Source organism: Mytilus trossulus, chromosome 14 (genome assembly GCF_036588685.1).
Source record: "Mytilus trossulus isolate FHL-02 chromosome 14, PNRI_Mtr1.1.1.hap1, whole genome shotgun sequence".
Classification (NCBI taxonomy): domain Eukaryota; kingdom Metazoa; phylum Mollusca; class Bivalvia; order Mytilida; family Mytilidae; genus Mytilus; species Mytilus trossulus.
The window spans coordinates 65932815-65955516 of NC_086386.1; the positions used below are offsets into that span (position 1 = coordinate 65932815).

Genomic DNA, 22702 nt, shown 5'->3' on the forward strand with positions numbered 1-22702 from the left:
TATTGAGAACTTTTACAGTTTTAATGAAAATCCGAATAGTAAATCCTACCGTTTTCTCAAATTGTTAAACTTCGGCATCGAATTAAAAGAGGATAACTATACATGCAATTGTGCCGATAATATAGCTAACTTAAACAAGTTGACAAATGATAGGCGTACATTTACTAAAAAGCAAAACAAATAGGGGCCTATTCAAGTGCACCTTGCATGATGCACTCGCCTTAAATGCAATGAAACAATAAAAGTCATTGCTGCCTGAGAATGATTGTTGGTTCCGTATGATACATGTAGCAAAATGACATATCTATTTTATGCAATTTCCTCTCGATTTTGAAATTATTACAATTTGAGATTTCGTAGTAAACCGTCTAGGAAATGAAGTGTTGTTAATCCTGCTTTCTTTTTCTTCTTCTTTTTTTTTTAGTTAAAAAGAGCTATTTAGGTGTAATACCACCATTGATTTTCCCCTATTAGTCTTTGTTAAATTTGCACTTTTCAAAAAAATGTGTAGAATTTATCTTTGTTTCAAATAAAGAAATACTTGGCATGAGTAAAGTTTTATCCTGTCCAGTTCTATAGAAAAAGTTTCACATAACATTTCATTGCATATAAGAAAATAACCATCATTGGAAGTTAACCAATCAAATTTCTCCCCTTATGTTATCTGTGTACAAGGTTTAGTCACCATGCAACCTCAAGATTACAAAATTTTCTATAGAAATCGCAAATAAAAAATAATGGTATTTTGAAATACCCAAGACATTTGTTTATGACTCAGAAATAGTTTTACTGCAATAAAATGTAGGATTAATTACCTACAACGGTCAAATTCAAGGGAATATTTTTTTAGACCTACTTTCGTATGCAACCGGATGTGACGTACCATGATTTGGTGGTATTACACCTTTAACATAAAAAAAAAAAAAAGAAGAAAATTTCTCGATTAAAGACTCTCTCATTTGTATAAGTTGACGCGTCAGTGCCGGGGCAATGTAAGAAAAAAAAACCAAAAAAAAACTTGTCCAAGCCGAAAAAAAGTATGTTTCCGCTGAGGATTGAACTCAGGACCTTCCGCGTGTTAAGCGGATGTGATAACCACTACACCACGGAAACCATTAATGAATTGTGTCTTATATATTTATTTATTAGTCAGCTGTCCGACTGATCATTGGCGTATTGGTGGTTTTTTAATACTCATTTGCATTACTGTGATTTTTTATTAAGAACATTGTATTAAACATTTGAAAAGTCCTTCGTGCAAACTTATAGGAAGCACTTATAAAACCTAAAAGAAGTACGTGATACATTCTGAAATATGGAAGAGTGCAGTTGAAAACTTTTCTTTTTATCTTGCTCTCCCCATGTGTGTCAGTGGTTTCATTTTAACCTGTGTGTGCTATAGCAATCTAAGCTGAGAGGCACAAGTTAGACTCTGATGATATGCCTATTTGTTTAGCGATTTTCACATGATATATAAACTGAAGTATAAGTTCGAAAATATTTGATTAGTACATTGTCCGGTTCTGTGGTGTAGTGGTTATCACGTCTGCTTTACACGCAGAAGGTCGCGAGTTCGAACCTCGCCAGAACCTGGTTTGTTTTTGCAAATGGGCACCCCATAACTTTTAATAATGAAAGAAATTGTTCGTGTAACTGCAATTGTTTGAAACCGAAAATTTGGCTAGATATAATTCAGAAATATTTGTTAGCACCCAAGGTCATGTAGCAATCTATTGAAAAACCTATCATCTCCTAAACAGTATGTATACTGAGGCAAATGTAAAGTCTATATAGCTTTTGGGAGATGACAGAATGGTTCAGAAACTGACATTTGGTACGACGTAACATTATCTAACGTGTTATATATCATACTGAATGGCGGTTAAATTGTGTCAGTTGAAGAAAGAAGAAAAAAACGAGAAAAAAAAAACCAACCACAGCAATTGCTTTTAACGTGTTACAATTTATAGTAGCTGTATTGAGAACTTTTACAGTTTTAATGAAAATCCGAATAGTAAATCCTACCGTTTTCTCAAATTGTTAAACTTCGGCATCGAATTAAAAGAGGATAACTATACATGCAATTGTGCCGATAATATAGCTAACTTAAACAAGTTGACAAATGATAGGCGTACATTTACTAAAAAGCAAAACAAATAGGGGCCTATTCAAGTGCACCTTTCATGATGCACTCGCCTTAAATGCAATGAAACAATAAAAGTCATTGCTGCCTGAGAATGATTGTTGGTTCCGTATGATACATGTAGCAAAATGACATATCTATTTTATGCAATTTCCTCTCGATTTTGAAATTATTACAATTTGAGATTTCGTAGTAAACCGTCTAGGAAATGAAGTGTTGTTAATCCTGCTTTCTTTTTCTTCTTCTTTTTTTTTAGTTAAAAAGAACTATTTATAAAGGTGTAATACCACCATTGATTTTCCCCTATTAGTCTTTGTTAAATTTGCACTTTTCAAAAAATTGTGTAGAATTTATCTTTGTTTCAAATAAAGAAATACTTGGCATGAGTAAAGTTTTATCCTGTCCAGTTCTATAGAAAAAGTTTCACATAACATTTCATTGCATATAAGAAAATAACCATCATTGGAAGTTAACCAATCAAATTTCTCCCCTTATGCTATCTGTGTACAAGGTTTAGTCACCATGCAACCTCAAGATTACAAAATTTTCTATAGAAATCGCAAATAAAAAATAATGGTATTTTGAAATACCCAAGACATTTGTTTATGACTCAGAAATAGTTTTACTGCAATAAAATGTAGGATTAATTACCTACAACGGTCAAATTCAAGGGAATATTTTTTTAGACCTACTTTCGTATGCAACCGGATGTGACGTACCATGATTTGGTGGTGTTACACCTTTAACATAAAAAAAAAAAAAAGAAGAAAATTCCTCGATTAAAGACTCTCTCTATTGTATAAGTTGACGCGTCAGTGCCGGGGCAATGTAAGAAAAAAAAACAAAAAAAAAACTTGTCCAAGCCGAAAAAAAGTATGTTTCCGCTGAGGATTGAACTCAGGACCTTCCGCGTGTTAAGCGGATGTGATAACCACTACACCATGGAAACCATTAATGAATTGTGTCTTATTTATTTATTTATTAGTCAGCTGTCCGACTGATCATTGGCGTATTGGTGGTTTTTTAATGGAAGTCGAGTGGACCTTTACATGACAGGACGTTGTTTATTTGTGCAGTGAAAATTTTCTTCTATAATAAGTTATTGCTCGGATTACCAAGCTGAATTATGGAATATTAACATTCTAACTTGTTTTAGAAGTAAGTTCTTTTCATTGATATCGGAAAACCGTCGTTTGAAACTGTTATAAATGTTGTAAATATTGTTGGATTGAAAGAGGCTACCCGAGGGTGAATTATAATACTGTTTTTAATTATATGTACAATGGAGAGACTTCCATCTTTATTGATGAGTACTATAGAAAACGCATGCGAACAATTTCGTAATATAACGTTTACTGTGCATGGTGAAAATGACAGAGCCCGTGTATCTATAGTTTTTACCAATCAAGATAATACTAAGAGTAAAAGAAAATCGAATTCCACCATCAATCGTGATAAAAAACGGATGAAAGAATATAACAATGATGATCATGCAAATAATTCGAATATTGAGAATCATACAGATGTGATTTTTTCAGATCGTTTATCTGAAATTAGTCAAATACCGAGTGAAAAGGTATCGACAAATACCTTAGATATAATGGACTTTGACGATAACCCGTCTGTGGCCTCTGCTACTACAGGTAACATTGAAGTTATAGAGAGTCCAAATATAGAACTGTCAATCGATACGTGTAATGAATTGTCTTTGTCATCAACCTGTTTAACGGGTGAAAATGTAAACAATGTGAATATAAATAAACAAAGAATATCTGGTGATAGAATTAAAAAGAATAAGTGTACCGTAGAAGGAGAACATATAGTAACAAAATGTACAATTAATAAACCGACAGATAATGATATTGTATCCACTACGTCATCAGGTGTACAATCATGTGAAAAATCGAAAGAACATAATAGAATCGTACCAGAAAGTGGAATTTTAAGTAAAATCGTTTTGAAAACAAGCCGGAATGGTTTGGACATTTTGATAGGAAAAACGGAAAGAGGACGTCTGATATTGTTGCGAATGGGCCGTGAAAGGTTGGAACTTCTCGTTCCAGGGGAACCTGAGTACCTTAGGTTTAACAAAGTGGTAACCGAGGACTTTCAAGATGTACGAACAACACCATTAATGAATGATGCAGTGAATGACGGAATATTGAAGATAGAAAAAATTGTAAAAATTAAAAAACTGTAACTTTTTTATTGATATTTTGTAATTTGTTTTTATTGTGAGAAAGTTGGTATGTTTCGGTGAGAAAATGTGAGAAAAAGTTTTAGCTGATTAATGATAATTATATTGTTATGTTGTTTGTTTGTCTTATTATTGCTGATAAATGCCCTAAGATTTAATACTTTCGAATTTTTTTTGCGTAGTGGAATGGAGACCAGCCCTGTGCGAATTATTATTTTGATTGTAACATTTTGTGTCATATGTCGGACAATAAGACTGTATAAACACGTAACTTTGTGATTCTTTCATTGTATTCTGTGTAAGCTTTCTTATAATTGTGAATGTATGAGCTGAATGGTAGATTAGATAGAGATTGAATATAAGTATAGGGATATGATATTTTTCTATAGAAAATGATATGTATATGTATATAAATATGAGACTCGAAAGTAAATTATCAGACACTTATATGTTCGTGACAAATATTTCACGCTATATAAATAATGTTTCAAATGTGATTTGTTTCAGAGAAAGGACAATAACTATTGACAATGTTTTCACTTTTGTGTAACTGAAACTGTGATATGTATATATGAATGTTGATTATAATAAAGATAAAAAAAAAAAATCACGTCTGCTTTACACGCAGAAGGTCGCGAGTTCGAACCTCGCCAGAACCTGGTTTGTTTTTGCAAATGGGCACCCCCATAACTTTTAATAATGAAAGAAATTGTTCGTGTAACTGCAATTGTTTGAAACCGAAAATTTGGCTAGATATAATTCAGAAATATTTTTTAGCACCCAAGGTCATGTAGCAATCTATTGAAAAACCTATCATCTCCTAAACAGTATGTATACTGAGGCAAATGTAAAGTCTATATAGCTTTTGGGAGATGACAGAATGGTTCAGAAACTGACATTTGGTACGACGTAACATTATCTAACGTGTTATATATCATACTGAATGGCGGTTAAATTGTGTCAGTTGAAGAAAGAAGAAAAAAACGAGAAAAAAAAACCAACCACAGCAATTGCTTTTAACGTGTTACAATTTATAGTAGCTGTATTGAGAACTTTTACAGTTTTAATGAAAATCCGAATAGTAAATCCTACCGTTTTCTCAAATTGTTAAACTTCGGATTCGAATTAAAAGAGGATAACTATACATGCAATTGTGCCGATAATATAGCTAACTTAAACAAGTTGACAAATGATAGGCGTACATTTACTAAAAAGCAAAACAAATAGGGGCCTATTCAAGTGCACCTTTCATGATGCACTCGCCTTAAATGCAATGAAACAATAAAAGTCATTGCTGCCTGAGAATGATTGTTGGTTCCGTATGATACATGTAGCAAAATGACATATCTATTTTATGCAATTTCCTCTCGATTTTGAAATTATTACAATTTGAGATTTCGTAGTAAACCGTCTAGGAAATGAAGTGTTGTTAATCCTGCTTTCTTTTTCTTCTTCTTTTTTTTTTAGTTAAAAAGAGCTATTTAGGTGTAATACCACCATTGATTTTCCCCTATTAGTCTTTGTTAAATTTGCACTTTTCAAAAAATTGTGTAGAATTAATCTTTGTTTCAAATAAAGAAATACTTGGCATGAGTAAAGTTTTATCCTGTCCAGTTCTATAGAAAAAGTTTCACATAACATTTCATTGCATATAAGAAAATAACCATCATTGGAAGTTAACCAATCAAATTTCTCCCCTTATGCTATCTGTGTACAAGGTTTAGTCACCATGCAACCTCAAGATTACAAAATTTTCTATAGAAATCGCAAATAAAAAATAATGGTATTTTGAAATACCCAAGACATTTGTTTATGACTCAGAAATAGTTTTACTGCAATAAAATGTAGGATTAATTACCTACAACGGTCAAATTCAAGGGAATATTTTTTTAGACCTACTTTCGTATGCAACCGGATGTGACGTACCATGATTTGGTGGTATTACACCTTTAACATAAAAAAAAAAAAAGAAGAAAATTTCTCGATTAAAGACTCTCTCATTTGTATAAGTTGACGCGTCAGTGCCGGGGCAATGTAAGAAAAAAAAAACAAAAAAAAACTTGTCCAAGCCGAAAAAAAGTATGTTTCCGCTGAGGATTGAACTCAGGACCTTCCGCGTGTTAAGCGGATGTGATAACCACTACACCACGGAAACCATTAATGAATTGTGTCTTATATATTTATTTATTAGTCAGCTGTCCGACTGATCATTGGCGTATTGGTGGTTTTTTAATACTCATTTGCATTACTGTGATTTTTTATTAAGAACATTGTATTAAACATTTGAAAAGTCCTTCGTGCAAACTTATAGGAAGCACTTATAAAACCTAAAAGAAGTACGTGATACATTCTGAAATATGGAAGAGTGCAGTTGAAAACTTTTCTTTTTATCTTGCTCTCCCCATGTGTGTCAGTGGTTTCATTTTAACCTGTGTGTGCTATAGCAATCTAAGCTGAGAGGCACAAGTTAGACTCTGATGATATGCCTATTTGTTTAGCGATTTTCACATGATATATAAACTGAAGTATAAGTTCGAAAATATTTGATTAGTACATTGTCCGGTTCTGTGGTGTAGTGGTTATCACGTCTGCTTTACACGCAGAAGGTCGCGAGTTCGAACCTCGCCAGAACCTGGTTTGTTTTTGCAAATGGGCACCCCATAACTTTTAATAATGAAAGAAATTGTTCGTGTAACTGCAATTGTTTGAAACCGAAAATTTGGCTAGATATAATTCAGAAATATTTGTTAGCACCCAAGGTCATGTAGCAATCTATTGAAAAACCTATCATCTCCTAAACAGTATGTATACTGAGGCAAATGTAAAGTCTATATAGCTTTTGGGAGATGACAGAATGGTTCAGAAACTGACATTTGGTACGACGTAACATTATCTAACGTGTTATATATCATACTGAATGGCGGTTAAATTGTGTCAGTTGCAGAAAGAAGAAAAAAACGAGAAAAAAAAACCAACCACAGCAATTGCTTTTAACGTGTTACAATTTATAGTAGCTGTATTGAGAACTTTTACAGTTTTAATGAAAATCCGAATAGTAAATCCTACCGTTTTCTCAAATTGTTAAACTTCGGCATCGAATTAAAAGAGGATAACTATACATGCAATTGTGCCGATAATATAGCTAACTTAAACAAGTTGACAAATGATAGGCGTACATTTACTAAAAAGCAAAACAAATAGGGGCCTATTCAAGTGCACCTTTCATGATGCACTCGCCTTAAATGCAATGAAACAATAAAAGTCATTGCTGCCTGAGAATGATTGTTGGTTCCGTATGATACATGTAGCAAAATGACATATCTATTTTATGCAATTTCCTCTCGATTTTGAAATTATTACAATTTGAGATTTCGTAGTAAACCGTCTAGGAAATGAAGTGTTGTTAATCCTGCTTTCTTTTTCTTCTTCTTTTTTTTTAGTTAAAAAGAGCTATTTATAAAGGTGTAATACCACCATTGATTTTCCCCTATTAGTCTTTGTTAAATTTGCACTTTTCAAAAAATTGTGTAGAATTTATCTTTGTTTCAAATAAAGAAATACTTGGCATGAGTAAAGTTTTATCCTGTCCAGTTCTATAGAAAAAGTTTCACATAACATTTCATTGCATATAAGAAAATAACCATCATTGGAAGTTAACCAATCAAATTTCTCCCCTTATGCTATCTGTGTACAAGGTTTAGTCACCATGCAACCTCAAGATTACAAAATTTTCTATAGAAATCTGTGTACAAGGTTTAGTCACCATGCAACCTCAAGATTACAAAATTTTCTATAGAAATCGCAAATAAAAATTAATGGTATTTTGAAATACCCAAGACATTTGTTTATGACTCAGAAATAGTTTTACTGCAATAAAATGTAGGATTAATTACCTACAACGGTCAAATTCAAGGGAATATTTTTTTAGACCTACTTTCGTATGCAACCGGATGTGACGTACCATGATTTGGTGGTGTTACACCTTTAACATAAAAAAAAAAAAGAAGAAAATTCCTCGATTAAAGACTCTCTCTATTGTATAAGTTGACGCGTCAGTGCCGGGGCAATGTAAGAAAAAAAAAAACAAAAAAAACTTGTCCAAGCCGAAAAAAAGTATGTTTCCGCTGAGGATTGACCTCAGGACCTTCCGCGTGTTAAGCGGATGTGATAACCACTACACCACGGAAACCATTAATGAATTGTGTCTTATTTATTTATTTATTAGTCAGCTGTCCGACTGATCATTGGCGTATTGGTGGGTTTTTAATACTCATTTGCATTACTGTGATTTTTTATTAAGAACATTGTATTAAACATTTGAAAAGTCCTTCGTGCAAACTTATAGGAAGCACTTATAAAACCTAAAAGAAGTACGTGATACATTCTGAAATATGGAAGAGTGCAGTTGAAAACTTTTCTTTTTATCTTGCTCTCCCCATGTGTGTCAGTGGTTTCATTTTAACCTGTGTGTGCTATAGCAATCTAAGCTGAGAGGCACAAGTTAGACTCTGATGATATGCCTATTTGTTTAGCGATTTTCACATGATATATAAACTGAAGTATAAGTTCGAAAATATTTGATAAGTACATTGTCCGGTTCTGTGGTGTAGTGGTTATCACGTCTGCTTTACACGCAGAAGGTCGCGAGTTCGAACCTCGCCAGAACCTGGTTTGTTTTTGCAAATGGGCACCCCCATAACTTTTAATAATGAAAGAAATTGTTCGTGTAACTGCAATTGTTTGAAACCGAAAATTTGGCTAGATATAATTCAGAAATATTTTTTAGCACCCAAGGTCATGTAGCAATCTATTGAAAAACCTATCATCTCCTAAACAGTATGTATACTGAGGCAAATGTAAAGTCTATATAGCTTTTGGGAGATGACAGAATGGTTCAGAAACTGACATTTGGTACGACGTAACATTATCTAACGTGTTATATATCATACTGAATGGCGGTTAAATTGTGTCAGTTGAAGAAAGAAGAAAAAAACGAGAAAAAAAAACCAACCACAGCAATTGCTTTTAACGTGTTACAATTTATAGTAGCTGTATTGAGAACTTTTACAGTTTTAATGAAAATCCGAATAGTAAATCCTACCGTTTTCTCAAATTGTTAAACTTCGGATTCGAATTAAAAGAGGATAACTATACATGCAATTGTGCCGATAATATAGCTAACTTAAACAAGTTGACAAATGATAGGCGTACATTTACTAAAAAGCAAAACAAATAGGGGCCTATTCAAGTGCACCTTTCATGATGCACTCGCCTTAAATGCAATGAAACAATAAAAGTCATTGCTGCCTGAGAATGATTGTTGGTTCCGTATGATACATGTAGCAAAATGACATATCTATTTTATGCAATTTCCTCTCGATTTTGAAATTATTACAATTTGAGATTTCGTAGTAAACCGTCTAGGAAATGAAGTGTTGTTAATCCTGCTTTCTTTTTCTTCTTCTTTTTTTTTAGTTAAAAAGAGCTATTTATAAAGGTGTAATACCACCATTGATTTTCCCCTATTAGTCTTTGTTAAATTTGCACTTTTCAAAAAATTGTGTAGAATTTATCTTTGTTTCAAATAAAGAAATACTTGGCATGAGTAAAGTTTTATCCTGTCCAGTTCTATAGAAAAAGTTTCACATAACATTTCATTGCATATAAGAAAATAACCATCATTGGAAGTTAACCAATCAAATTTCTCCCCTTATGCTATCTGTGTACAAGGTTTAGTCACCATGCAACCTCAAGATTACAAAATTTTCTATAGAAATCTGTGTACAAGGTTTAGTCACCATGCAACCTCAAGATTACAAAATTTTCTATAGAAATCGCAAATAAAAAATAATGGTATTTTGAAATACCCAAGACATTTGTTTATGACTCAGAAATAGTTTTACTGCAATAAAATGTAGGATTAATTACCTACAACGGTCAAATTCAAGGGAATATTTTTTTAGACCTACTTTCGTATGCAACCGGATGTGACGTACCATGATTTGGTGGTGTTACACCTTTAACATAAAAAAAAAAAAGAAGAAAATTCCTCGATTAAAGACTCTCTCTATTGTATAAGTTGACGCGTCAGTGCCGGGGCAATGTAAGAAAAAAAAAACAAAAAAAACTTGTCCAAGCCGAAAAAAAGTATGTTTCCGCTGAGGATTGACCTCAGGACCTTCCGCGTGTTAAGCGGATGTGATAACCACTACACCACGGAAACCATTAATGAATTGTGTCTTATTTATTTATTTATTAGTCAGCTGTCCGACTGATCATTGGCGTATTGGTGGGTTTTTAATACTCATTTGCATTACTGTGATTTTTTATTAAGAACATTGTATTAAACATTTGAAAAGTCCTTCGTGCAAACTTATAGGAAGCACTTATAAAACCTAAAAGAAGTACGTGATACATTCTGAAATATGGAAGAGTGCAGTTGAAAACTTTTCTTTTTATCTTGCTCTCCCCATGTGTGTCAGTGGTTTCATTTTAACCTGTGTGTGCTATAGCAATCTAAGCTGAGAGGCACAAGTTAGACTCTGATGATATGCCTATTTGTTTAGCGATTTTCACATGATATATAAACTGAAGTATAAGTTCGAAAATATTTGATAAGTACATTGTCCGGTTCTGTGGTGTAGTGGTTATCACGTCTGCTTTACACGCAGAAGGTCGCGAGTTCGAACCTCGCCAGAACCTGGTTTGTTTTTGCAAATGGGCACCCCATAACTTTTAATAATGAAAGAAATTGTTCGTGTAACTGCAATTGTTTGAAACCGAAAATTTGGCTAGATATAATTCAGAAATATTTTTTAGCACCCAAGGTCATGTAGCAATCTATTGAAAAACCTATCATCTCCTAAACAGTATGTATACTGAGGCAAATGTAAAGTCTATATAGCTTTTGGGAGATGACAGAATGGTTCAGAAACTGACATTTGGTACGACGTAACATTATCTAACGTGTTATATATCATACTGAATGGCGGTTAAATTGTGTCAGTTGAAGAAAGAAGAAAAAAACGAGAAAAAAAAACCAACCACAGCAATTGCTTTTAACGTGTTACAATTTATAGTAGCTGTATTGAGAACTTTTACAGTTTTAATGAAAATCCGAATAGTAAATCCTACCGTTTTCTCAAATTGTTAAACTTCGGATTCGAATTAAAAGAGGATAACTATACATGCAATTGTGCCGATAATATAGCTAACTTAAACAAGTTGACAAATGATAGGCGTACATTTACTAAAAAGCAAAACAAATAGGGGCCTATTCAAGTGCACCTTTCATGATGCACTCGCCTTAAATGCAATGAAACAATAAAAGTCATTGCTGCCTGAGAATGATTGTTGGTTCCGTATGATACATGTAGCAAAATGACATATCTATTTTATGCAATTTCCTCTCGATTTTGAAATTATTACAATTTGAGATTTCGTAGTAAACCGTCTAGGAAATGAAGTGTTGTTAATCCTGCTTTCTTTTTCTTCTTCTTTTTTTTTTAGTTAAAAAGAGCTATTTAGGTGTAATACCACCATTGATTTTCCCCTATTAGTCTTTGTTAAATTTGCACTTTTCAAAAAATTGTGTAGAATTTATCTTTGTTTCAAATAAAGAAATACTTGGCATGAGTAAAGTTTTATCCTGTCCAGTTCTATAGAAAAAGTTTCACATAACATTTCATTGCATATAAGAAAATAACCATCATTGGAAGTTAACCAATCAAATTTCTCCCCTTATGCTATCTGTGTACAAGGTTTAGTCACCATGCAACCTCAAGATTACAAAATTTTCTATAGAAATCGCAAATAAAAAATAATGGTATTTTGAAATACCCAAGACATTTGTTTATGACTCAGAAATAGTTTTACTGCAATAAAATGTAGGATTAATTACCTACAACGGTCAAATTCAAGGGAATATTTTTTTAGACCTACTTTCGTATGCAACCGGATGTGACGTACCATGATTTGGTGGTATTACACCTTTAACATAAAAAAAAAAAAAGAAGAAAATTTCTCGATTAAAGACTCTCTCATTTGTATAAGTTGACGCGTCAGTGCCGGGGCAATGTAAGAAAAAAAAACCCAAAAAAAACTTGTCCAAGCCGAAAAAAAGTATGTTTCCGCTGAGGATTGAACTCAGGACCTTCCGCGTGTTAAGCGGATGTGATTTTTTTTTCCCTTGATAAAATTTTATTCAGATAATACATATAAAAAGAATAATCAGGCTATACTCCTGAAAATTCACATTATCACAATATAAGCTTGTAAGATTACAACTTCAATCAAATGTAATATATTCACAATTAACATCACATGATAATTATCACACTAGAAATCAATTTGAATTTGATTGTCTCTAATAATTAATACTGGATTATTTTCATTATAATACTTTTCAAATAATTGTAGCGCATTGTTGCGTTTATAATGCATAGTTCACATTTTTAACAAGAGTAGACTTAAAGTATTGTTCTATGTCTATAATCTTATTTTCTAACATTGCAATATTTCGTCTTTTTACAATACAAAATCTTCTTATTGCTAATACACTATTTACAAAATAGTAATTAATATATTTATTTTGTTTTGTCAAACCAAACATACACATGAACTCAAAACTAAGGTCATTTATATAACTGCCTGAACTCTTATACAAAATATTGTGTAAAAAATTCTTTACAAAATCATTGAAGCGAGTTAACATCGTACACTCTAAAATCAGGTGATTTAAATTCTCAGGTAGAGTTGAGCAAATAGGACAAAGTGAGTCCTTTGTAATACGGCATTTAAATAGCCTTTCTTTTGTAAATATAATACGGTGAAAAACTTTAAATGCCACCTCGCGACAATCGCTTTGTAAAAAAGAAAAATTCATGATTTTCTGGATCTTTCTTAGGTCAAAATCTGCGTACATCAAACGCCATCGTGATACAGATTTAGGTACTCTAGAAAGCTTTGATACAAGCATTCGATAATAAAAATTCGTCGTGGATGGAAGTGAACAAATTTGGACGCCATCTTTAATCATTGGTTTTAACACAGGAGTTTTACTAACATGCACATTTGCTTCAACTAGCACTTTATACTCATCAGGTATTGTTTCTAACACATTTCTAACTGCACGTAACATTTTATTTTCCGTAACTTCCGGAAATTTTTCTAATACAATCTCTTGAATATAACTTTCTTTCAAGAAACCTGGTTTACATTCATATGCGATATCTTTTATTTTACATACACCTGCTTCAATAAATGTCTTAAGATATAACATTTTATTACCATTTGTAATATTTGGATTTAGAAAAAGCGGAATATCAAAAACATTTTCTGAATTAACTTCAATATCTACATTTTCACAAATACTTTGCCATGACAAAATCAGACTTTGATAAAATTCTGGTAATGCATCTATTTTTCTATTTCGGAGATCACAGAATAAAATTTCAATTCCAAGATTCATATTTTCAAACTTAGAAAAGAAATAAAGACAAGTTTGTTTCCATATAGCACAATAGTTTTCATCCAACAGTCTACTCAAATATTTTAATCTAAAAGCATACATTTTCTGCATAATATCAGGAAAATTCAATCCTCCGTCAACTACTTTATTGATAATAACCTCATATGCTACAAGAGGAGGTTTATTATTCCATAAAAATTCTAAACATTTCTTTTTTATAAGTATGCAATACTTTTCAGGTATATTTACAACCATTAATGTATACCACAGTTTACTCATAAGTAAGGCACTAATAACACTTACTCTTCCATGAAGAGTTAAATGCCTCATTTTCCAAAAATTCAGGAGTTTTGTAATTGATTGTACTTTACCTTCCCAATTCAATTTTTCACATAATGTTTTATTTTTTCCCACCCATATTCCTAATAACTGTAAGACTTCATCACATTCTTTTATTTTCCAAATTTTTAAATCATTTGAACAAATTTTCCCTTTTCCAAGTGCTAAAACTTCTGATTTTTCTTTATTCAATTTTGCACCCGATGCTTTTTCGTACAATTCTAGTACCCGAAATGTTTCACTAACTGAATTTTTGTCCACTAATGTCAAAGTTGTATCGTCAGCATGTACAAAAACCTTTTCTTCAACATTTGTATTTGGTATTACAACACCTCTAATCTCACAATTTTTCTTAATAGCAATACTCAATGGTTCTGCTAACAAAACATATAACAGAGCCGAAATGGGACACCCCTGTTTGACAGAGTTTTTCAATCTAAAGTATGGAGTCAAAAATCCATTACATTTAACTGAACTAAAAATGTTGGTGTAAAATATTTTTATCCATTTTTTGAATTTATTACCAAATCCAAATTTATCCAAAACTGCAAAAAGATACTCATGTCCAGCTCTGTCAAAAGCTTTTTCTTGATCTAATTTTAATAAATAACATTCTATATCATCCATTTCTACTAAATCCATAAAATCCCTAACACTAACAACTGTGTCAGATATATCTTTTCCTAGAATACAACAGCTTTGATTTGGTGAAATAACTTTTGGTAGTACATACTTAAATATATTTGCCATTACTCTGGCAAGTATTTTGTAGTCAACATTCAACAAGCTTATTGGCCTAAAGTTTTTCAAATCTGATTGATCACCTTTGTTTTTAAAAATTATATTTATATTCCCATATCTCATAGATCTAGATAATTCTTCATTTTCCTCAATACTTTGATAAATATAGAGTAATACATGCTTTAATTCATTGAAAAAATACAAATAAAATTCTGCAGTTATACCATCTGGTCCAGGTGTTTTCCCTTTTTTCATACCTTTTAAGGATTTTTCAATTTCCTCAATACTAATATCATCATCACACATTTCTACATCTTCATCATCAATTTTTACATTAACATTATTCAATAATTCATCAACTGAATGCATATCAATACTAACACAAGAAAACAAATGTTTATAATAATCATGTATAACATCAAGTAAATCATTTGTTTCTGTAACAATTTTACCATCACAATCTTTTATTTCACTTATCACATTCTTATTCTGTCTATACTTTTCTAATTTCAAAAAATATGCAGTATTTCTATCACTTTCTAAAGCCCACTGTGACTTTGATCTTAAAATTGCACCTTGACATTTGTATGTTTCAATATCTTCTAATTGCGTTTGCAATTCTAAAAATTGTTCACTGTTTATCTGAATACCATTTGCAGATTTTACTGATAATTCTTGAATTTTATTCTGCAATTTATAATATTCCCTGTTTAAATCTTTTTGCTTTTCTTTGCCATAAATTTGGCTTAATCTTTTAATTGTAAATTTTAAATTATCCCACCAAATTAAGGGATTTGACACATAAAAATCTGACCCAATTTCATTTGCAAATAATCTCTTCATTTTATCAATAAATAACTCATCTTGTAAAAATGAATTATTAAAAACCCACACACCTGGACCTCTTTCTACATTACAAAAATCTATCTTCATGCTGACGATACTATGATCACTAAAACTAGTATCCTTATAATGAATATTCTTAATACATGATTTTAAATCTAATGACACTAGAAAATAGTCTATTCTGCTTTGGGTTAAAAACCCTTGTACAACCTGTTTTCTAGAAAAAACTTTTGTATTAACATTTCTATTTCTCCAAATATCATATAAGTCTTTTTCTTGCATAAAAGTACATAAGGATTTTACAGCCTTATCATTACAATGCATGGTTTTACCACTCTTATCCAAACTTGATAATGTAGTATTAAAATCTCCAGCAACTAATACATATTTTCCTTTACTAATTTTTTGTTTACACTTTAAGAAAAACTCATATCTTTCATTTACATTATTTGGTGCATATATATTATAAATGTCAATCAATTTATCATTAATTGTCCCTTTTATATGAATAAATCTTCCATTATCATTTTCCACTTCTAAAAAAATGTTTTTTAATTTCTTACTAACAAGAATAGCAACACCTTGACGGTTATTACCACTATTACTATAAAAAATATCTCCATCCCAAATAGTTTTATCTCTTTTAATTCTTTCTACAAACAAATCATTCCAAAATGTTTCTTGTAAACATATAATATCATAAAATCTTTCATTACACAATGAAAAAATACAATTCCTCTTATTGCTATCACAAAGTCCGTTACAATTAAGACTTATAACATTAAACATAGCCATTACTATATAAAATATATTGAATATTATATAATATTTACAATCCATTTTTATTTGTTTCTATTTTTTTTTTGATGTGCCAACATAGCAGCCTTTACATTAACCTTAACTTTCAATGACTTTCGTCTTGCATTTTTTTTAAATATATTTTTGCATTTGTCTTCTACACTAGCCCACTCACTTTCTTCATCAGCCAATGGGTCAGTGTCCATACTTATTTCATCTAATTCACCAAATACACCATCATCTCCTCCCTGGTTGCATTTTTGTTCCAGAGAGGGGATGTTACTAATTTTCTCATCATTAACATTTGTTTCACATGAAACATTTTCATTCATGATTTCATTTGTACTTAACAAAACATTACATTTACTAATATTGCTACTAACAGTTACAATATGTCCTTCTGATATCTGCTCACTGTCTTTAATCGTCATCTCGGTCGCGATCTTTGTCTTTACACCATTGTCGGTCGCGATCTTTGTCTGCTCACTATTGTCAGTCGCGATCTTTGTCTTTTCACCATTTTCGGACGCGTTATCAACGGTATCTGTTACATCATCTGCCATGGCTTCATCAGCGTCTGTATATTCATCATCATCATCTTCATCTCCATTACCAATACCATCACCACTTGTTCCATCTCCATTACCATTACCATTATCTTTAACGTCATCTTCATTCCAATCCTCACCATTAGCTTCTATATCATCACACATGATATCACTTGTGTGTACATCTGCAACAACTTTTACCACCTTTGACTTTTTCACATCATCACTGGTTCCCTGTTCCGAACTTATGACTGAGGGACCAACATCTGACGTATTCCCACTAATCAAGTCATTTTCACTTTCTTTTAATTCTGTATTGTTTTCTTCACTACTGTTGATAATTTCTTGATATTTTCTTTTATGGTCCGAAACTCTGCCCCAAGGTGTTTTTCTTTTTCCTTCGGGTATATGACCAAATCCTTCTCCGAAATAACGCTTTCTCGTTAAACAATCGCAATCACTGTATGGCCTTAGGCAACTCTTACATTTATTCTCTAAACAGTTTTTACTAATATGTCCTTGTTGACCACATTTAAAACATTTAAATTCTGGACAATCTTTGTATAAATGTTCAGCACTATAACAACCCGAACAAACTTTGACCTGGTCATTATGAATAACTCTATAATATGCTGTTTCCTTCCCGCTAACTGTAAATTTCATAGAATACGGTATTGAGGCAAGTGTAGGTGGTAATTTTACTTTAAAAACCCTAGTACCATCATATACATTCGATCTACTGCTCATTTTTCTTTTCCTAATGTCAGTTACTATTTCAACACCCATTCTATCAAATCTATCAATTATTTCTTCATCTGTTACGTACATGCTCATATTGAAAATTGACACAATTCTAAATACTGATACTAGTTCATTTACACTAATGGATTTACCTTGTATAAATAAACCGTCTCCTGATATTTCTCCTACATTTCTCCTTTCCCGCATTACTACTTCATAATTGTTATCATTCTTGGGAACACACGCTAACACGGATCCTACACCACATTTCTTTTCAATTTCATCTATCACTAATTCTGGGGTAATCACTTTAGTACCGCCAACATTCACACGAACAGTTTGTTCCTTTGAATAATTGTCATCCAAAGGGTACGTTTTGTCACCCATCCTGGGTGACAAAACAAAGTCTTTTTCAACAAAAAAGTTGAAAAAATCAAACGATATTAAGGTATATTATCACATTCTGACACAAAATATACAAATTCACATATACGATGACTTGGAAAAACACAGTTTTTGAATTAGATTGACTCTCTCGATATAAACACCTGTTTACTCTTTCATAGGTCAACCCAACCAAAAAAAAACTTGTCCAAGCCGAAAAAAAGTATGTTTCCGCTGAGGATTGAACTCAGGACCTTCCGCGTGTTAAGCGGATGTGATAACCACTACACCACGGAAACCATTAATGAATTGTGTCTTATATATTTATTTATTAGTCAGCTGTCCGACTGATCATTGGCGTATTGGTGGTTTTTTAATACTCATTTGCATTACTGTGATTTTTTATTAAGAACATTGTATTAAACATTTGAAAAGTCCTTCGTGCAAACTTATAGGAAGCACTTATAAAACCTAAAAGAAGTACGTGATACATTCTGAAATATGGAAGAGTGCAGTTGAAAACTTTTCTTTTTATCTTGCTCTCCCCATGTGTGTCAGTGGTTTCATTTTAACCTGTGTGTGCTATAGCAATCTAAGCTGAGAGGCACAAGTTAGACTCTGATGATATGCCTATTTGTTTAGCGATTTTCACATGATATATAAACTGAAGTATAAGTTCGAAAATATTTGATAAGTACATTGTCCGGTTCTGTGGTGTAGTGGTTATCACGTCTGCTTTACACGCAGAAGGTCGCGAGTTCGAACCTCGCCAGAACCTGGTTTGTTTTTGCAAATGGGCACCCCATAACTTTTAATAATGAAAGAAATTGTTCGTGTAACTGCAATTGTTTGAAACCGAAAATTTGGCTAGATATAATTCAGAAATATTTGTTAGCACCCAAGGTCATGTAGCAATCTATTGAAAAACCTATCATCTCCTAAACAGTATGTATACTGAGGCAAATGTAAAGTCTATATAGCTTTTGGGAGATGACAGAATGGTTCAGAAACTGACATTTGGTACGACGTAACATTATCTAACGTGTTATATATCATACTGAATGGCGGTTAAATTGTGTCAGTTGAAGAAAGAAGAAAAAAACGAGAAAAAAAAAACCAACCACAGCAATTGCTTTTAACGTGTTACAATTTATAGTAGCTGTATTGAGAACTTTTACAGTTTTAATGAAAATCCGAATAGTAAATCCTACCGTTTTCTCAAATTGTTAAACTTCGGCATCGAATTAAAAGAGGATAACTATACATGCAATTGTGCCGATAATATAGCTAACTTAAACAAGTTGACAAATGATAGGCGTACATTTACTAAAAAGCAAAACAAATAGGGGCCTATTCAAGTGCACCTTTCATGATGCACTCGCCTTAAATGCAATGAAACAATAAAAGTCATTGCTGCCTGAGAATGATTGTTGGTTCCGTATGATACATGTAGCAAAATGACATATCTATTTTATGCAATTTCCTCTCGATTTTGAAATTATTACAATTTGAGATTTCGTAGTAAACCGTCTAGGAAATGAAGTGTTGTTAATCCTGCTTTCTTTTTCTTCTTCTTTTTTTTTTAGTTAAAAAGAGCTATTTAGGTGTAATACCACCATTGATTTTCCCCTATTAGTCTTTGTTAAATTTGCACTTTTCAAAAAATTGTGTAGAATTTATCTTTGTTTCAAATAAAGAAATACTTGGCATGAGTAAAGTTTTATCCTGTCCAGTTCTATAGAAAAAGTTTCACATAACATTTCATTGCATATAAGAAAATAACCATCATTGGAAGTTAACCAATCAAATTTCTCCCCTTATGCTATCTGTGTACAAGGTTTAGTCACCATGCAACCTCAAGATTACAAAATTTTCTATAGAAATCGCAAATAAAAAATAATGGTATTTTGAAATACCCAAGACATTTGTTTATGACTCAGAAATAGTTTTACTGCAATAAAATGTAGGATTAATTACCTACAACGGTCAAATTCAAGGGAATATTTTTTTAGACCTACTTTCGTATGCAACCGGATGTGACGTACCATGATTTGGTGGTATTACACCTTTAACATAAAAAAAAAAAAAGAAGAAAATTTCTCGATTAAAGACTCTCTCATTTGTATAAGTTGACGCGTCAGTGCCGGGGCAATGTAAGAAAAAAAAACCAAAAAAAAACTTGTCCAAGCCGAAAAAAAGTATGTTTCCGCTGATGATTGAACTCAGGACCTTCCGCGTGTTAAGCGGATGTGATAACCACTACACCACGGAAACCATTAATGAATTGTGTCTTATATATTTATTTATTAGTCAGCTGTCCGACTGATCATTGGCGTATTGGTGGTTTTTTAATACTCATTTGCATTACTGTGATTTTTTATTAAGAACATTGTATTAAACATTTGAAAAGTCCTTCGTGCAAACTTATAGGAAGCACTTATAAAACCTAAAAGAAGTACGTGATACATTCTGAAATATGGAAGAGTGCAGTTGAAAACTTTTCTTTTTATCTTGCTCTCCCCATGTGTGTCAGTGGTTTCATTTTAACCTGTGTGTGCTATAGCAATCTAAGCTGAGAGGCACAAGTTAGACTCTGATGATATGCCTATTTGTTTAGCGATTTTCACATGATATATAAACTGAAGTATAAGTTCGAAAATATTTGATAAGTACATTGTTCGGTTCTGTGGTGTAGTGGTTATCACGTCTGCTTTACACGCAGAAGGTCGCGAGTTCGAACCCCGCCAGAACCTGGTTTGTTTTTGCAAATGGGCACCCCATAACTTTTAATAATGAAAGAAATTGTTCGTGTAACTGCAATTGTTTGAAACCGAAAATTTGGCTAGATATAATTCAGAAATATTTGTTAGCACCCAAGGTCATGTAGCAATCTATTGAAAAACCTATCATCTCCTAAACAGTATGTATACTGAGGCAAATGTAAAGTCTATATAGCTTTTGGGAGATGACAGAATGGTTCAGAAACTGACATTTGGTACGACGTAACATTATCTAACGTGTTATATATCATACTGAATGGCGGTTAAATTGTGTCAGTTGAAGAAAGAAGAAAAAAACGAGAAAAAAAAAACCAACCACAGCAATTGCTTTTAACGTGTTACAATTTATAGTAGCTGTATTGAGAACTTTTACAGTTTTAATGAAAATCCGAATAGTAAATCCTACCGTTTTCTCAAATTGTTAAACTTCGGCATCGAATTAAAAGAGGATAACTATACATGCAATTGTGCCGATAATATAGCTAACTTAAACAAGTTGACAAATGATAGGCGTACATTTACTAAAAAGCAAAACAAATAGGGGCCTATTCAAGTGCACCTTTCATGATGCACTCGCCTTAAATGCAATGAAACAATAAAAGTCATTGCTGCCTGAGAATGATTGTTGGTTCCGTATGATACATGTAGCAAAATGACATATCTATTTTATGCAATTTCCTCTCGATTTTGAAATTATTACAATTTGAGATTTCGTAGTAAACCGTCTAGGAAATGAAGTGTTGTTAATCCTGCTTTCTTTTTCTTCTTCTTTTTTTTTTAGTTAAAAAGAGCTATTTAGGTGTAATACCACCATTGATTTTCCCCTATTAGTCTTTGTTAAATTTGCACTTTTCAAAAAATTGTGTAGAATTTATCTTTGTTTCAAATAAAGAAATACTTGGCATGAGTAAAGTTTTATCCTGTCCAGTTCTATAGAAAAAGTTTCACATAACATTTCATTGCATATAAGAAAATAACCATCATTGGAAGTTAACCAATCAAATTTCTCCCCTTATGCTATCTGTGTACAAGGTTTAGTCACCATGCAACCTCAAGATTACAAAATTTTCTATAGAAATCGCAAATAAAAAATAATGGTATTTTGAAATACCCAAGACATTTGTTTATGACTCAGAAATAGTTTTACTGCAATAAAATGTAGGATTAATTACCTACAACGGTCAAATTCAAGGGAATATTTTTTTAGACCTACTTTCGTATGCAACCGGATGTGACGTACCATGATTTGGTGGTATTACACCTTTAACATAAAAAAAAAAAAAGAAGAAAATTTCTCGATTAAAGACTCTCTCATTTGTATAAGTTGACGCGTCAGTGCCGGGGCAATGTAAGAAAAAAAAACCAAAAAAAAAACTTGTCCAAGCCGAAAAAAAGTATGTTTCCGCTGATGATTGAACTCAGGACCTTCCGCGTGTTAAGCGGATGTGATAACCACTACACCACGGAAACCATTAATGAATTGTGTCTTATATATTTATTTATTAGTCAGCTGTCCGACTGATCATTGGCGTATTGGTGGTTTTTTAATACTCATTTGCATTACTGTGATTTTTTATTAAGAACATTGTATTAAACATTTGAAAAGTCCTTCGTGCAAACTTATAGGAAGCACTTATAAAACCTAAAAGAAGTACGTGATACATTCTGAAATATGGAAGAGTGCAGTTGAAAACTTTTCTTTTTATCTTGCTCTCC

General features: G+C 32.2%; 14 non-coding genes across 14 annotated transcripts; 6 read left to right on the forward strand and 8 right to left on the reverse strand.

Moving 5' to 3' along the window:
* Window positions 1-1040: 1040 nt before the first annotated feature.
* Trnav-aac (transfer RNA valine (anticodon AAC)) lies at window positions 1041-1113 on the reverse strand. The gene has a single exon. It is a non-coding gene; the product is annotated as a tRNA-Val (tRNA).
* A 406-nt stretch (window positions 1114-1519) lies between these two features.
* On the forward strand, window positions 1520-1592 carry Trnav-uac (transfer RNA valine (anticodon UAC)). Its single transcript has one exon. It is a non-coding gene; the product is annotated as a tRNA-Val (tRNA).
* Window positions 1593-3019: 1427 nt separating this feature from the next.
* Trnav-aac (transfer RNA valine (anticodon AAC)) lies at window positions 3020-3092 on the reverse strand. Its single transcript has one exon. It is a non-coding gene; the product is annotated as a tRNA-Val (tRNA).
* Window positions 3093-6422: 3330 nt separating this feature from the next.
* Trnav-aac (transfer RNA valine (anticodon AAC)) lies at window positions 6423-6495 on the reverse strand. The gene has a single exon. It is a non-coding gene; the product is annotated as a tRNA-Val (tRNA).
* Window positions 6496-6901: 406 nt separating this feature from the next.
* Window positions 6902-6974, forward strand: Trnav-uac (transfer RNA valine (anticodon UAC)). The gene has a single exon. It is a non-coding gene; the product is annotated as a tRNA-Val (tRNA).
* Window positions 6975-8456: 1482 nt separating this feature from the next.
* Trnav-aac (transfer RNA valine (anticodon AAC)) lies at window positions 8457-8529 on the reverse strand. The gene has a single exon. It is a non-coding gene; the product is annotated as a tRNA-Val (tRNA).
* A 406-nt stretch (window positions 8530-8935) lies between these two features.
* Trnav-uac (transfer RNA valine (anticodon UAC)) lies at window positions 8936-9008 on the forward strand. The gene has a single exon. It is a non-coding gene; the product is annotated as a tRNA-Val (tRNA).
* A 1482-nt stretch (window positions 9009-10490) lies between these two features.
* On the reverse strand, window positions 10491-10563 carry Trnav-aac (transfer RNA valine (anticodon AAC)). The gene has a single exon. It is a non-coding gene; the product is annotated as a tRNA-Val (tRNA).
* Window positions 10564-10969: 406 nt separating this feature from the next.
* On the forward strand, window positions 10970-11042 carry Trnav-uac (transfer RNA valine (anticodon UAC)). The gene has a single exon. It is a non-coding gene; the product is annotated as a tRNA-Val (tRNA).
* Window positions 11043-18432: 7390 nt separating this feature from the next.
* Window positions 18433-18505, reverse strand: Trnav-aac (transfer RNA valine (anticodon AAC)). The gene has a single exon. It is a non-coding gene; the product is annotated as a tRNA-Val (tRNA).
* A 406-nt stretch (window positions 18506-18911) lies between these two features.
* Window positions 18912-18984, forward strand: Trnav-uac (transfer RNA valine (anticodon UAC)). The gene has a single exon. It is a non-coding gene; the product is annotated as a tRNA-Val (tRNA).
* Window positions 18985-20407: 1423 nt separating this feature from the next.
* On the reverse strand, window positions 20408-20480 carry Trnav-aac (transfer RNA valine (anticodon AAC)). Its single transcript has one exon. It is a non-coding gene; the product is annotated as a tRNA-Val (tRNA).
* Window positions 20481-20886: 406 nt separating this feature from the next.
* On the forward strand, window positions 20887-20959 carry Trnav-uac (transfer RNA valine (anticodon UAC)). The gene has a single exon. It is a non-coding gene; the product is annotated as a tRNA-Val (tRNA).
* A 1424-nt stretch (window positions 20960-22383) lies between these two features.
* On the reverse strand, window positions 22384-22456 carry Trnav-aac (transfer RNA valine (anticodon AAC)). The gene has a single exon. It is a non-coding gene; the product is annotated as a tRNA-Val (tRNA).
* Between the last annotated feature and the right edge of the window lie 246 nt (window positions 22457-22702).